We start from the raw sequence: 9279 nt of genomic DNA on the forward strand, positions 1-9279 counted from the left end.
ATGACATCCAATGTCCATAGTCAGGAAACCATGACTATCTTTTGATCAACGGGCTAGTCAACTAGAGGCTCACTAGGGACGTGTTGTGGTCTATGTATTCACACATGTATTACAATTTCCGGATAACACAATTATAGGATGAACAATAGACAATTATCATGAACAAAGAAATATAATAATAACCATTTTATTATTGCCTCTAGGGCATATTTCCAACAGGAGTAGTTCTCCCTCGGGGCTGAGGGTATGTACCAGTAGCTATGTGTTTGATCTCTCTCTCTCTCTCTCGTGTTCTTGAGACGATACGATCTTGATGTATCGCGAGCTTTGCTATTATAGTTGGATCTTATGTTTCTCCTCCCCCTCTTCTCTCTTGTAATGAATTGAGTTTCCTCTTTGAAGTAATCTTATCGGATTGAGTCTTTATAGACTTGAGAACACTTGATGTATGCCTTGCCGTGGATATCTGTGGTGACAATGGGATACCACGTGCCACTTGATGTATGTTAAGGTGATCAACTTGCGGGTTTCGTGACATTGGGAACCTATGCATAGGGGTTGGCACACGTTTTTGTCATGATTCTCCGGTAGAACTTTGGGGCACTCTATGAGGTTCTATGTGTTGGTTGAATAGATGAATCTGAGATTGTGTGATGCATATCGTATAATCATACCCATGGATACTTGAGGTGACATTGGAGTATCTAGGTGACATTAGGGTTTTGGTTGATTTGTGTCTTAAGGTGTTATTCTAGTACGAACTCTAGGGCTGTTTGTGACACTTATAGGAATAGCCCACCGGATTGATTGGAAAGAATAACTTTGAGGTGGTTTCGTACTCTACCATAATCTCTTCGTTTGTTCTCCGCTATTAGTGACTTTGGAGTGACTCTTTGTTGCATGTTGAGGGATAGTTATGTGATCCAATTATGTTAGTATTGTTGAGGGAACTTACACTAGCGAAAGTATGAACCCTAGGCCTTGTTTCCTAGCATTGCAATACCGTTTACACTCACTTTTATCACTTGCTACCTTGCTGTTTTTATTATTTCAGATTACAAAAACTATTATCTACTATCCATATACCACTTGTATCACCATCTCTTCGCCGAACTAGTGCACCTATACAATTTACCATTGTATTGTGTGTGTTGGGGACACAAGAGACTCTTTGTTATTTGGTTGCAGGGTTGCTTGAGAGAGACCATCTTCATCCTACGCCTCCTACGGATTGATAAACCTTAGGTCATCCACTTGAGGGAAATTTGCTACTGTCCTACAAACCTCTGCACTTGGAGGCCCAACAACGTCTACAAGAAGAAGGTTGTGTAGTAGACATCAAGCTCTTTTCTGGCGCCATTGCTGGGGAGGTGAGTGCTTGAAGGTATATCTTTAGATCTTGCAATCGAGTCTTTTAGTTTCTTGTTTTATCACTAGTTTAGTTTATAAAAGAAAATTACAAAAAAATGGAATTAAGTTTGCCTCATACGCTTCATCTTTTTAATATCTTTCGTGAGTATGATGGAAAGGATAATTGTGCTCAAGTGCTAGAAGAAGAAATCTATAAAATGTTTGGCACTAAATATTTGAATGATGAGCATGATTGCAATGTTGTTAGTACGAATTCTTTCAATATCCATGATGCTAATGATGATTGCACTAGTTATGATGAAAATGTCTCTTATAAACATGTCAATTTTTGTGGAGTAGACTGGGTTTGCAAGTACACACCAAATAGGGAAGGTAGATATTGCAAGAGGCATAAGTACTTAGAAACCAAATTGTTGCAAGAAGAGCTAGATGAATGTGCTGAAAAAAATCAATATTTTTTGTGCCCCTTGTGAACTTTGCAATGAACATGGTCATTTAAAGCTCCAATGCTATTTGTTTCATGATCAAGTCGTGTCCAAACATTGTGATAATTTGATTACCCTTGAGCAACATAAAGAGCTTAGCCTTCTTTTGGATTATGAAGAAATGAAACGTATAACTAAGGGTATTCCAAAGTTTAATCTTGATAAAGTTCTTCATTTTGATCTAGAAAAGATTTATATGTATTGTGCGGTGAATTGCATTGAAAATCCTTATATTGCCAATTACATAAAGAAAAGAAAACAAATAGAAGATGAAGAGAATACTAATGAAAGGGAAGAGACTTCCCAATACCCTCCTATTATTTCTTATGATGAATCAGGTAACGAGGAGGAGCCTCCTATTCAACCAATCTCATTAATAAGGAGCTCCAAAAAGAGGATTGAACCCACACATGATGTGGTGAAGAAGAAGAAAAGAAAAAGTAAGAGAGGTAAAAAGATATCTCTCCCAAATAAAGTTGCTCCTATTATTGTTGTGCCTCATGAAAATGAAGATGATACACTTTATGATGATCTCGTTATGCCTATTGCTTGTTGTGATGGTTATGATTGGGAAGATAATGATAATTCTTATGATCTTGAAAATATTTTTGGTACTTGCTTGGAAGAATATGATAATAATGTTTGCTATACTATTGGTGTTATCCATATTATTAATGATGAGAGTGATTATGCTTATGATACGAAAAGGCCCAAGCTTGGGGAAGCTATGTTTGATGAGGATGACATATTTGAGAATATATTTGCTGCGATTTATGTTTGTCCCAAGCTTGGGGATGCTATGTTTAATAATGATGATATTTTTAGCCTTCCATGTTTTGATATGCAAAGTGATTATGATGAGAACAAAGTTGCTACTTATGATGATTATTGTGATAAAACTTATGCTATAAAGAGTAGTGATGATTATATTTATAAAACTTGTCATGATTATGAGTACCCTTTCTCTAAACATTACTCCTTTAACGTGGAAACAATTTATAGTATTCGAGTCTCTTATGATACTCCCACTATTATTCATGAGAAGAATCTTGCTTGTGTGGAGAGTAGTAAAATTTCTATGCTTGTAGATCATGAAAAGAATGCTTTAGGTGCTGGTTATATTGTTGAATTCATTCATGATGCTACTGAAAATTATTATGAGGGAGGAATATATGCTTGTAGGAATTGCAATAGTATCAAGTTTCCTCTCTATGTGCTTAAAGTTTTGAAGTTATGCTTGTTTTACCTTCCTATGCAAGTTGATTCTTGTCCCCACAAGTTGTTTGCTCACAAAATCCCTATGCATAGGAAGTGGGTTAGGCTTAAATGTGCTAGTCATATTTTTCAAGATGCTCTCTTTATGTTTCGATTCTTATCTTTTATGTGAGCATCATTGAAATCATCATGCCTAGCTAGGGGCATTAAACGATAGCGCTTGTTGGGAGGCAATCCAATTTAATTTTTGTTCCTTGCTTTTGTTCCTGTTTTAGCAATAAATAATTCATCTAGCCTCTTTTTAGATGTGGTTTTATGTGTTTAATTAGTGTTTGTTCCAAGTAGAACCTTTTGGAAGACTTGGGGAAAGTCTTGTTGATCATGCTGTCAAAGACAAAAACTTCAGCGCTCACGAGAACTGCTGCCATTTTTATTTGGAGAGCGCTATTTAGTTAATTCTTTTTGAAGATTATTAATAGATAAATTCCTCAGGTCCAGCAATTTATTTGAGAATTTTATGAGTTCCAGAAATATACTTTGATCCAGATTACTACAGATTGTTCTGTTTTTGACAGATTCTGTTTTTCATGTGTTGTTTACTTATTTTGATGAATCTATGGCTAGTAAAATAGTTTATAAACCATAGAGAAGTTGGAATACAGTAGGTTTAACACCAATATAAATAAAGAATGAGTTCATTACAGTACCTTGAAGTGATGATTTATTTTCTTATACTAACGGAGCTTACGAGTTTTCTGTTAAGTTTTGTGTTGTGAAGTTTTCAAGTTTTGGGTAAAGATTCGATGGACTATGGAATAAGGAGTGGAAAGAGCCTAAGATTGGGTATGCCCAATTCACCCCAAGGTAATATTCAAGGATAGCCAAGAGCCTAAGCTTGGGGATGCCCCGGAAGGCACCCCCTCTTTCGTCTTCGTTCATCGGTAACTTTACTTGGAGCTATATTTTTATTCACCACATGATATGTGTTTTGCTTGGAGAGTCAATTTATTTTGTTAGGATTTGATTTCTGTTATTTAGAAAAATGTTTTGCATCTTTTATTTCAATAAAAGTGTCATTGACAGCCTTTACTATGCCTATGTTACAAGTATACATGTTGCTGTTTGAAAACAGAAAGTTTACCGCTGTTGCAATAATTCCCTAGAAAAGTCAGAATGTGATAAAATGTTGAAACCTTTTGCATATTAAGCTCTGATAAATTTACTACAGTGGGAATTTTATATCATAAGTTTTGAATCTAGGGAAGTATGGATGTTGCAGCATTCTTTACAGACTATCCTGTTTAGGCAGATTACTGTTATGTTTGCGTTGTTTGCATATGTTTGCTTGTTTAATGATTCTATTTGAGGATAGGACTATTATGCAGCGGCATTTAGTATGCAATGTAGAATAATAATTTTAGTGATTTGCTACAGTAGAGTATTATAAGGTTTTTGCAATGGTTTATACTAACTTATCTCACGAGTCCTTGTTGAGTTTTGTGTGGATGAAGCTTTTGAGATTTAGGGAGACCATGATATGAGAGGAATTAAGGAGACACAAAAGCTCAATCTTGGGGATGCCCAAGGCACCACAAGATAATATTTCAAGAAGTCTCAAGCGTCTAAGCTTGGGGATGCCCCGATTGGCATCCCAGCTTTCTTCTTCAACAACTATCGGTTAGTATCGGTTGATCCTAAGTTTTTGCTTCTTCACATGATGTTTGCCATTCTTAGAATGTCATTTTCTTTTGCTTTGCTTGCTGTTTGAATAAAATACCAAGATCTGAAATTATTAAATGTTAGAGAGTCTTCACATAGTTGCATAATTATTCAACTACTCATTGATCTTCACTTATATCCTTCGGAGTAGTTTGTCATTTGCTCTAGTGCTTCACTTATATCTCTTAGAGCATGGTGGTAGTTTTATTTTGAAGAAATAGATGAACTCTCATGCTTCACTTATATTATTTTGAGAGTCTTAAATAGCATGGTAATTTGCTTAAAATCCTAATATGCTAGGTATTCAAGAATAATAAAAATTCTCTTATGAGTGTGTTGAATACTAGGAGAAGTTTGATACTTGATAATTGTTTTGAGATATGGAGATGGTGATATTAGAGTCATGCTAGTTGGGTAGTTGTGAATTTGAGAAATACTTGTGTTGAAGTTTATGATTCCCGTAGCATGCACGTATGGTGAACCGTTATGTGACAAAGTCAGAGCATGATTTATTTATTGATTGTCTTCCTTATGAGTGGCGGTCGGGGACGAGCGATGGTCTTTTCCTACCAATCTATCCCCCTAGGAGCATGCGCGTAATACTTTGCTTTGATAACTTCTAGATTTTTGCAATAAGTATATGAGTTCTTTATGACTAATGTTGAGTCCATGGATTATACGCACTCTCACCTTTGCTAGCCTCGCTAATACCGCGTACCTTTCGCCGGTATCATACACCTATCATATACCTTCCTCAAAACAGCCACCATACCTACCTATTATGGCATTTCCATAGCCATTCCGAGATATATTGCCATGCAACTTTCCACCATCTAGTTCATCATGACACATTCATTATTGTCATATTGCTTAGCATGATCATGTAGTTGACATAGTATTTGTGGCAAAGCCACTGTTCATAATTCTTTCATACTTGTCACTCTTGATTCATTGCATATCCCGGTACACCGCCGGAGGCATTCATATAGAGTCATACTTTGTTCTAGTATCGAGTTGTATCATTGAGTTGTAAATAAATAGAAGTGTGATGATCATCATTCAATAGAGCATTGTCCCAAAAAAAGAGAAAGGCCATAAAAAAGGGCCAAAATAAAAAAATAAAAAAATAAAAGGGGCAATGCTACTATTCCTTTTTCCACACTTGTGCTTCAAAGTAGCATCATGATATAGCGAGTCTCATATATTGTGCTTCAAAGTAGCACCATGTTCTTCATATAGAGAGTCTCATATGTTGTCACTTTCATATACTAGTGGGAATCTTCCAATGATGGGCTTCCTCAAAATGCCCTAGGTCTTCGTGAGCAAGCAAGTTGGATGCACACCCACTAGTTTCTTTTGTTGAGCTTTCATACATTTATAGCTTTAGTGCATCCGTTGCATGGCAATCCCTACTCACTCACATTGATATCTATTGATGGGCTTCTCCATAGCCCGTTGATACGCCTAGTTGATGTGAGACTATCTTCTCCCTTTTTGTCTTCTCCACAACCACCATTCTATTCCACCTATAGTGCTATGTCAATGGCTCACGCTCATGTATTGCGTGAAGATTGAAAAAGTTTGAGAATATCAAAAGTATGAAACAATTGCTTGGTTTGTCATCGGGGTTGTGCATGATTTAAATATTTTGTGTGGTAAAGATGGAGCATAGCCAGACTATATAATTTTGTAGGGATAGCTTTCTTTGGCCATGATATTTTGAGAAGACATAATTGCTTTATTAGTATGCTTGAAGTATTATTATTTTTATGTCAATATGAACTTTTGTCTCGAATCTTTCGGATCTGAATATGCATATCACAAGTAATAAGAATTACATGAAAATTATGCCAACTAGCATTCAACTTCAAAAATTATCTTTTTATCATTTACCTACTCGAGGACGAGCAGGAATTAAGCTTGGGGATGCTTGATACGTCTCCAACGTATCTATAATTTTTGATTGCTCCATGCTATATTATCTACTGTTTTAGGCAATATTGGGCTTTATTTTCCACTTTTATATTATTTTTGGGACTAACCTATTAACCGGAGGCCCAGCCCAGATTTGCTGTTTTATGCCTATTTCAGTGTTTTGAAGAAAAGGAATATCAGACGGAGTCGAAACGGAACGAAATCAACTGGAGAAGTTATTTTTGGAAGGAAACACACCTGATGGACTTGGACCCCACGTCAAGGAAGGAACGAGGTGCTCACGAGGGTGGGGGCGCGCCCCTGTCTCGTGGGACCCTCGTGGCTCCCCTAACGTACCTCCTGCACCCATATATGCCTACGTGACCTAAAACTTCCAGAACGCAAGATAGATCGGGAGTTCCGCCGCCAGAAGCCTCCGTAGCCACCAAAAGTCAATCGGGACCCTATTTCGGCACCCTGCCGGAGGGGGGATCCCTCACCGGTGGCCATCTTCATCATCCCGGTGCTCTCCATGACGAGGAGGGAGTAGTTCTCCCTCGGGGCTGAGGGTATGTACCAGTAGCTATGTGTTTGATCTCTCTCTCTCTCTCGTGTTACTGTCCTACAAACCTCTGCACTTGGAGGCCCAACAATGTCTACAAGAAGAAGGTTGTGTAGTAGACATCATTTCTCAAGCAGCCATCTCTATGGTCGAAGAGGGTCGTTTAACTCCATGTAAGCATTGCATGCCCAAAATACGTTAGCAACTCACGGCAAAACACATAGACGCTATCCGTTGTGGCCGGACTCTTCCCTAGTTTTATTTTCAAATTTTGTGCACCTCTCAGTTTAATGTATTTTGACCTGAAATTTTTCACACATGTACAGTATGTCTCGTGATATATGTGTATCTTTTAGAAATTTCCCAAATTGAAAAGTTTGAGTTTTAAACTTGTCAAATTAAGTCCTTTGTGGAGCTCAGCCTCCATTTGGAATTGTTTACTAGAGCATTTTGGAGACTGAGCTCCATGGAGCCCTTAAATCCTTAATTTTGACGCACTTTGCGTCAATGGCAGGGGTGATGCACAGAGTGCTTGGATGGGCTGGCTCACCATAGAGTGATTTTTTGCTCAGTTTTTTCTTCAATTTTCAACAGGTTTTCCTCACAAAACTAGCTGTTGGACCTTTTACATATTAAAAATAAAAGTCCAATATGAAAATGTTCAGAAATTTTAAAAATGTTTGCATTTTTTTAAATATTCATAATTCATTTCTAAAAAATCACGAACTTTAACAATATCCATGGAGAACAACGGGAATCAAAACTTTTAGTCTTCAGCGACGCCGCACCAAGCATCATCGATACGAGTTTGGAGCCGGAGGACGTCTATTCGAGATTCATTTCCTGCCCTTATATTGTCTATTTCCCGCGGAAAGAAATTAAACAATGATATTCGCAATCTTTTGTATGTATTAGTCATTAGTAATAAGATCAAGGTGATTTTCTCGGAAATCAAGAATTATTCAGTTTAAAAAATTGTAGAATTAGTGTAAAAAACACTCGTCATCACCACATTGACGATTCCAGGAAACAATTAAAAATAAAAAGAAGAGGGACAATAGCATTATACCATTTTTCATCCTAACATGAAAACATATAATGCACAAAGGTTGTTGAGGTGTTCTACAAATTTCAGAAGTTCAATGCACAAAGGAGCGGGTTGGTTTGTACTTCACAGAGCAATTGGCTAGATGTTCCGAGGATTCGAATTTGTACCTCGAGTTGTTTCTCAAACAGCCATCTCTGTGGTCGAAGAGGGTCGTTTAACTCCGTGTAAGCATTGCATGACCAAAATACGTTAGCAGCTCACGACAAAACACATAGACGCTATCCTCTGACGCTGTGGTCGGGCTCTTCCCTAGTTTTATTTTCAAATTTTGAGCTGACGATGGAAGTGTTAGAGCATCTCCACCCAGCCCCTCAAGATGCCCCTCCCATAGGCTTTTTTTAACGCCGACAGTGGAAAATTACCCCAATCATGCCCCTAGTTTTTTTAACTTAGCAGCTCACGGCAAAACACATAGACGCTATCCTCTGACGCTACGGCCGGACTCTTCCCTAGTTTTATTTTCAAATTTTGAGCTGACGATGTAAGTGTTAGAGCATCTCCACCCAGCCGCCAGGATGCCCCTCTCATAGGCTTTTTTTAGCGCCGACAGTGGAAAATTACCCCAATCACGCCCCCACTATCTTGTTTTGCGCCGGATTTGGCCAAAATAACATCCGCCGATCCCAACCCAAAACCAGGGAGGGGTCCACCGGCGCTATTATTTGCATGCAACAAGCCCACTGTCAGCCTCTCACTCCCTCTCGCCCACTTCATCTCTTTTTCCTCTCATCTCTCTTGTCTTCTAGTGTTGGGGGAGGGCATATGACCCCCCCCCACCCCGGCCAATTTTTTCGTTTGCATGACCTAAACTGGCTGAAAAAATGGCTCCTGGGGAGACAAACGAATGGAGATACTCTTATGTATTCGAGAGTAATAGTATAAAGCTAGCCACCATGACTTTTTAA

This window comes from Triticum dicoccoides, chromosome 1A (genome assembly GCF_002162155.2).
Source record: "Triticum dicoccoides isolate Atlit2015 ecotype Zavitan chromosome 1A, WEW_v2.0, whole genome shotgun sequence".
Lineage (NCBI taxonomy): Eukaryota > Viridiplantae > Streptophyta > Magnoliopsida > Poales > Poaceae > Triticum > Triticum dicoccoides.